The 6890-nt window shown below is 41.6% G+C and overlaps 1 protein-coding gene across 2 annotated transcripts in view; it reads left to right on the forward strand.

Moving 5' to 3' along the window:
* The window catches only part of Rgs17 (regulator of G-protein signaling 17), a 117455-nt gene that overhangs the window by 1363 nt on the left and 109202 nt on the right, over nucleotides 1-6890 (forward strand). The window lies entirely within an intron of this gene.

Consider the following 6890-nt stretch of genomic DNA (forward strand, 5'->3'; position numbering starts at 1 on the left):
GCGCCCGTGCTGCCCGCCGGGACCCGCGCGCGTCCGGACTCGGGCACCTTCGGGACGCACCGGCGGGCAGCGCGGGCGAGGTCGGCGGGGTCTTTGTGTCTGGCTGGTGGAGCACCGCGAGAGATCCGCGTCTCCTCGGCAGATCGCCCGGCCGGGATTTCTGCCCGCTGCCCGCGCAGTGCCTTTGGGGAAATGCGCTGCCCAGGTGGGCAAGGTGTGAGGGGCAAGCGTCGCGGAAAACGGGCACCCGGAGCCCGTGGCAGGGTCGGGTGTGTGCGGGCCAGGGGCCGTGCTGTTCCCGCCCGCCCCTTCGTCCGGGACGGGAGTTCCGGCGCGGGGCGCCGGGGGTGGCACCGCCGAGGACGAGGGCGAGGGCGAGGGCGAGGAACGCCCACCAGAGCCGGTGGGTGGCGGGCGGCGGCGGCGCCCTCGCCGTGGGTGATGAGGCGGCTTTGGGATCCAAGGACTCGGGGTTCCATCGCCGCCTCCTTGCTAGACATCCCGCACCTCTCGCTCCCCCGGGGCTGCGGGAATCTGGGTGCCGACGCTTGCCCGCCGCTGCCCCTCTTCTCCGCACCCCGTCTCCTGGAAAATGTCGGTGGATCGAGGAAGGCGGAGGGACACAGCGGGCCAGGGATGCTCCCCGCCGGCCAGAGGCGTCCCGGGAACTCCGCGCCGCCCTCGGGAGCCCCGGGGCTCCGGAGACCCAGCGGAGGTCGCTGCCCAGAGAAGATGCCCGCCCGCCCCGCGCCCGGCGCCGGGACCCGCCCTGCGTGCCGCCCCCTGCCGGAGCCGGGACGCGAGCACCTGGACGGCAGGGCGGCTCGGAGGGAGCGCGGCTCGGCTCGGCTCGGGGTCACTCACCGCCCTGCTCCCCTCTTTCTGGTTCTGGAGTTCCGTCTGGAGAACTTTGCCAGCTTCATAGTTGTTTCTTTCCTTCTTCCCTTAAAGATTGTTGCACGGCGAGATTCTTTCCATCATGGGATGGCTGTCACAATAAATGAAGGGAAATCTTAGTTTGGCTCCCACCTAGAAAAACTCTCCTGAGACTGAATTTCATCTGCATTTCCGGCGTTCAGACTGGCTGGTTGTCCCGGGGGTGAACCCTTCTGAAAATCACTTAATTGTCTAAATAAAAAATAATTTCTATTCCTCTAATGGAGGAATAATGCCCCCCCCCGTTCAAAGTTGCTGAGACTATATGTATTAAATAATTTTGCAAACTGTAAAACACTTCTAAGTACAGTATAGTTGTTCTTGAAGTCTTTTCTAGTAATCTTGGCAGTTATCTGTGAAATGTACGTTTTAACATTAATCACCAATTGAAAGGCAATTTGTACTCATTAATTCAAATGAAGGAGAAGTTTAATCTCCACTTAAGTTACTGTTATCAAGCTGTTTGTTCCTTTGGCAGGAACATAAACAATAATTAGCACACTCAGGAGAGTAGATTTATATACACTTTTTTATAATCTTAAAGACTGTACTTAGGCCTACTATGGGACAGTAGTTTAGAGTTTTGGGATATTAGAAAACAAGTGTGCGTTTCTGCGAAAAGATCAAGTGGCATAATTTATTAAATGACATGAATCACCCTGACAGTGACAGCTGATCTCACAGCCTTGGGTACTCATCCTCACTCTTGAAATTGTAGTCTGAGAGATTAAGAAAGCTACTTAATTCACAACAAACAAAAGGCATCCATTTTGCCAAGCTCTGCACTTTTTCTCCAGTTCCTCGACTACATACATACATAGTTTTTAGTTCTTACTGAAGGGAATTAACTGTGAGTTTACTGTCCTTGTTCCATTCTAAGGTGAACAGCTTTTCCTTTTCAAATAGGTTTTAGGGACTATACTATAAAGAATTAGTTTATTTGCACTCACAATGTTGAAGGTCAAATGCTACTATATTCCTATGGACGTGTTACAGTTTTTGCATAATAAATATATAGCCTTCCTTAGCCTTCCCTACGACTGAGGCCAGAAGTTTTGAAGAAAATGGTTTGGTTTTATTATGACAGCGAAGTAGAAGTGAATGATCTACATCTTAATTGATAAAAATTTTGACAGAGCTGGGTGTGCTGGTGCACCCCGGTAATCCCAGCACTGGGAGGCTGAGGCAGGATCACACGTATGAGGCCAGTCTGAGCTCCATGGCAAGACCTTGTCTCAAAAACAAAAAATCTGATTTACAGACTAAAGAGTGAGAAAATTTATGTATTAATTTACTACTATAGAGAGTATGGAGTTTGTATTGGAAGCTCATTTGCTGAGCTGCATGAACTTTTGTTGAATAGTGCACGGTAGGCCCAGAAAATGTGTAGAGCTAAGAGAGATGGGAACTCACTGAACCGCATTTCTGCCAAGAACCCTGAGAGTCCAGCCCTGAAGAGGTACAGTGAACACTTCCGGTGCCAGAAAAGCGAGTGCAAGAACCGCTCCGCACTCAGTGGTAAGGGTAATGCATGTGCTGTTGAAAGCATTTTATTTCATCTGATTACTAGAGAGTATAAATATAAATTGTTATAGTGGCTGAAAATTATATAACATTTCCAGTAGAGAGTCTTGGATCCTCAGATATGTAGATCTTTTAAACTTTATGAAAAGTTTAAAAAATAAAGCAATCCTTTGCTATAAATAGACAAGACTTACTCTTTTCTCCACTTATTCCCCACAAAGACACTTTCTTAACTTCCAGAAACTTGACTTAACTCTTGTTTCTGCTTCTGTGCCAGCCCCTCATGCAATATCTGGCAAAAGGCAGGTATTAAAGAAATACTTCCTAAACGAATAAACTTTGCAGAGTTGACGTGGCTCACAAAAGTCTTCAAAGATCAGAATTACAATTTTTAATAGTACTCATGCTCTTTATCCTAAGTATCATGGCCATGGTCCCACATCTTTGGAGACAGAAACTTTTAGAATTGTTTCATTGTGAATATGTATATTTTAATATACCATTTATTCTGTTGATTTAGTTCCTAGTTATAAAACAATGTTCATTTAGTTTAGATACTGTAGAACATACTAAAATGCATGAGGCAGAAAAATGAAAATTACCTTTGAGCACCCACAATTATGGTGAACAGAAGTTCAGGTCAAGCTGACCTTAGCTTGTATCTTGGCTCTTCCATTTGACAGTGATGTTGTTGTGTTACCTGCGTTGGGCCTCCGTTTCCTCAGATGTACAACTGGATAAAGGCATTCCTTCTGAGATGGCTTCATGCATAAGTATAATGCAGTCTGTACTTTAGTAAAGTACTAAAGGTTGTGCTTAGTGCGTACTCATAATTATCGCAGTGCTTAAAGAAATACTATTGAAAACGCAAAGTGCTTTACCACCAGTTCAGTGTATACATAAGTGTACCAGTATTTAAGGAATTGAGTCCGACTTGGTGGCTCTTGCCTGTAATCCCAGCATGCTGGGAGGCTGAGACAGGAGAATCCAAGTTCAATTCCCCAACCTGGGCAATTTAGCAATTTAGCAAGACCTGTCTCAAAAGAAAGAAAAGGAAAAGCTTAAATACAAAAGAACTGTAGGTGTAGCTCAGTGCTAAGTCTCTGGGATGAATGCCTACTCCCCTTTTCCCTACAAAAGAATTGGAGGCATCTTGCAAAATACCATACTTGCTTTTTAAAAGATTCTGTTACTGCTTCTATATTTTAATATTTTAGTGACTACAAAAAAGTTAATCTTATCGATGTCTTAATTTACTTAGCCTTCCTTTTATTTGGGGGCTTTTATATTACTTCCAGTATTCCTGTTGTAACAGATATACATCTTTATTTTTAGATTTCTGTACACATATCTTTAATGCAATTTTTCCTTCAGGCTTGATATAGAGAACATCTGATTCTCACCGACATAATGTCATTTCTTAAAAAATCTTCGATGGGGGAGACTAAGTTTTCAAACTTTTACTCCTTTATTTATTGAGATTACTTTTTTGTCATCCTTTTAAACATTTTTTAGAAATATGGCTTGTGCAAGTCTTTTGCCCATGTGTCCATTGGTATTGAAATACATATTTCTTATTTTAGTACTAATATTAATCTCTCAATAAGGAAAAGCAAACAAGGAAAGGAAACACATGCAAAGAGGGCATGTGGCAGAGACTGCAGAAATTACCATGGCTAAAGCAGAAAGGCTGTAGAGATTATTATGGCTGGAAACAGATCAGCTATGAAATCAGGGTAGCCATGGTGCCTGGGCTTCTGAGCTCGCTGAGTCCCTTTCAAAAGCTCAGGATCACTAAATAGTACTTAAACACATTACTATGAGAAGCTTGTACATGAAGAGTTTACAGGTTTTCATAGGTTGTTTTTGTTAGTTTCCTGTGTTGTAGGAAACTGAAATTTTTTTGAGGTAAGTGGGATTGAAAGGAAGGATAGTTGCTGGGCATGATGATTCATACCTATAATCTCAGCACTCTGGAGGCTGAGGCAGGAGAATTTCTGTGAGTTCAAGTCAGTCTGAACTGCACAGTAAAACCCTATCTCAGAAAAACCAAAAACAAGGAGAGAAAGAAAGAAAGAGAAAAGAAAAGAAGGCAAGAGACAGAGACGGAGGGAGGGAGGGAGGGAGGAAGGAAAGACAGCAGGGAGGGAGGGAGGAAGGAAAGACAGCAGGGAGGGAGGGAGGAAGGAAAGACAGCAGTGGATGGAGGTCCTGTGGGCACCTGATTGAGATTTCACATCAAAATTAAATAATTAAGGTTAATTATAATTTTATGTGAAGTTAGTATGATAGCCTATCCAAAATTTTCAGCAGTAGGAATTTGATCTATCATCTTAATGAGTTTTGTATACATAATGTTAACAAACAATTTAGTGGTCTTACAAAGTTCTGGTTTTGACTTTTTAAATTCTATGGCTTTTGACAAATTTAGTTTCAAAAACTTATTCAGCTTGGAAAATGTATGAAGTTCCTTAGATACTAAACTGGCTAATAAGTATAAAATTTTATAATCATTGGAGACTCTAGTTTATTAAACACACTAAAGACTCAGTGACACAGAAGCAATAAACTTAGAATTTGTCATGAGTGGAGGTCCCCTGTAAAAGAAATAGTGCACTCCGGTGGAAAATAAAGTTTTATTTCAAATAGATCTGGATTTGAATTTCTACTTTACTGTTGAGTAGATGTAAGTCTTTTTCATAAAATTATGTAACTATTTCGTATTTGGAATTCTAACATGAGTAATTAACACCTAAAATCTCTCTCTGAATTTTCTAAACTTTGCATATGAGATTTTTTCTTTTGAATCCTTGTGTCAATAAATACAATTTTATTGTAGACAATGGGGGTGGCTCACAAAGTAAATATTTACTTTCTTATATTGGGCCACAAGCTCTTCATGGTGCTGTTGATTGGCTGTTGAAATACACAGGTTATAATTCAAGAGCCGCGGCAGTACAATAAAACAGACACAGCTCAGGGGAAATTAGGACATAAATGAAATGAGCAGGTAAGTTTATTTCATTTCTTCAGTTATCTCAGATCTTCTTTGAGCATTGTGAGTTAAGTCCAGTGAAAACTCTTTTGTAAAAGTTGACAGCACTTTCCTGTTTATTTTTATTCTTAACAAAAGGTAGGGACCAGTTTGGTGTATTAGAAAAGGTTATCTAATCTACAGATTTTATGAGTCCATTTTAGCTCAAAAAGACCACTTGCCCTATTTCCCCCAGTTTGGCTACTTTTTCAGTATTAAATGAATCACAATCAAAGTGTGCTATGTGATAAGCTATATGGCAAGCTATATTATTTAATTTAGATGATATGTGCAAGAAAACATGGAAAATGGCCTTGATAGAAAGAGATAGAACCAGAGAATGTAATTTGGTAGAAAGACCCCAGGTTTTGGATTCATATACTCAGGACTTGAGGTTTAACATCTCTGAACCTAATTATCATTATCTGTAAAACTAAAATGATAATTGTATCTCCTTCCAAAGTGTTGAAAGATTAAATGAGATTGTCTATAAAAATACTTTCTATATCAGCAATCACTGTACAAGTATTAAATACTGTAATAGAGTTAAATAAAATAAATCCAAGAAACATTGTGTAGACTATGTGCATTCTTATTAATGCTTAAGTTGCTCTCTTTGTGTTTCCGGTCTTATTCTTTCCGGACTAACTAGTTTAACCAACTAATTACGCAAACATACATTCATTCATAAACATCTTGAAGCACCTACTATGTGCCAAGCTTTGTGATACAGCTTTTAGAGGCAAAGATGAATTAAACATGTCCTCTTTGTGTAAGGAGTTTGCATATAAACTGCTTCAACTTATTATTTTGCTTCTATTGAGTAACACTAGCCATTCTACACTTAAGAGTCATAATTAAATTCCATATGGGAGCAAAGAGCAAAGCCTTCCTTAGCGTTCAGCAATTTCTGTTACTTGATCTCAAAATTTAGGAGCTTCTGCCCCTGAAGTGCAAACAAACTGCTAAGCAGAGACCCACAGATAAGGAGGAAAGCAGGAAGTGGCTCTGCTGGTGGAAGATTTCACAAGCTCCACCACAACATCAAAACAACAAAAGGCTAGAGGCTTAAGCCTCTTTGTGAGGCTGCAAATAGAATCCCCGATCCTCCCTAATTAAAGAAAATATCCACATGCATCTGTGCTGTTCCATTTTCCCTTCTCACGTCCAAGCCAGCCCGGGCGATCTTGCACTGTAATGCAGGGTGTGTTAAAATGTTGGTGCAGAAGTCTGTAAAGGCAGAGAGTGTGCTATTCCCACTCTACCTTAGGATGCACATTTCCCATGCAATAGCAGTAACACAGTTTTTCTTTGATACTATTCTAGTTCCATCTTTGACAGTAATCTTTTTGTAAAGTAGTACATTGACCGAAATCTCCAGAATATTCCTCTGAGG

The sequence above is a fragment of the Chinchilla lanigera genome, unplaced genomic scaffold, assembly GCF_000276665.1.
Source record: "Chinchilla lanigera isolate Chin_1 unplaced genomic scaffold, ChiLan1.0 scaffold00038, whole genome shotgun sequence".
Lineage (NCBI taxonomy): Eukaryota > Metazoa > Chordata > Mammalia > Rodentia > Chinchillidae > Chinchilla > Chinchilla lanigera.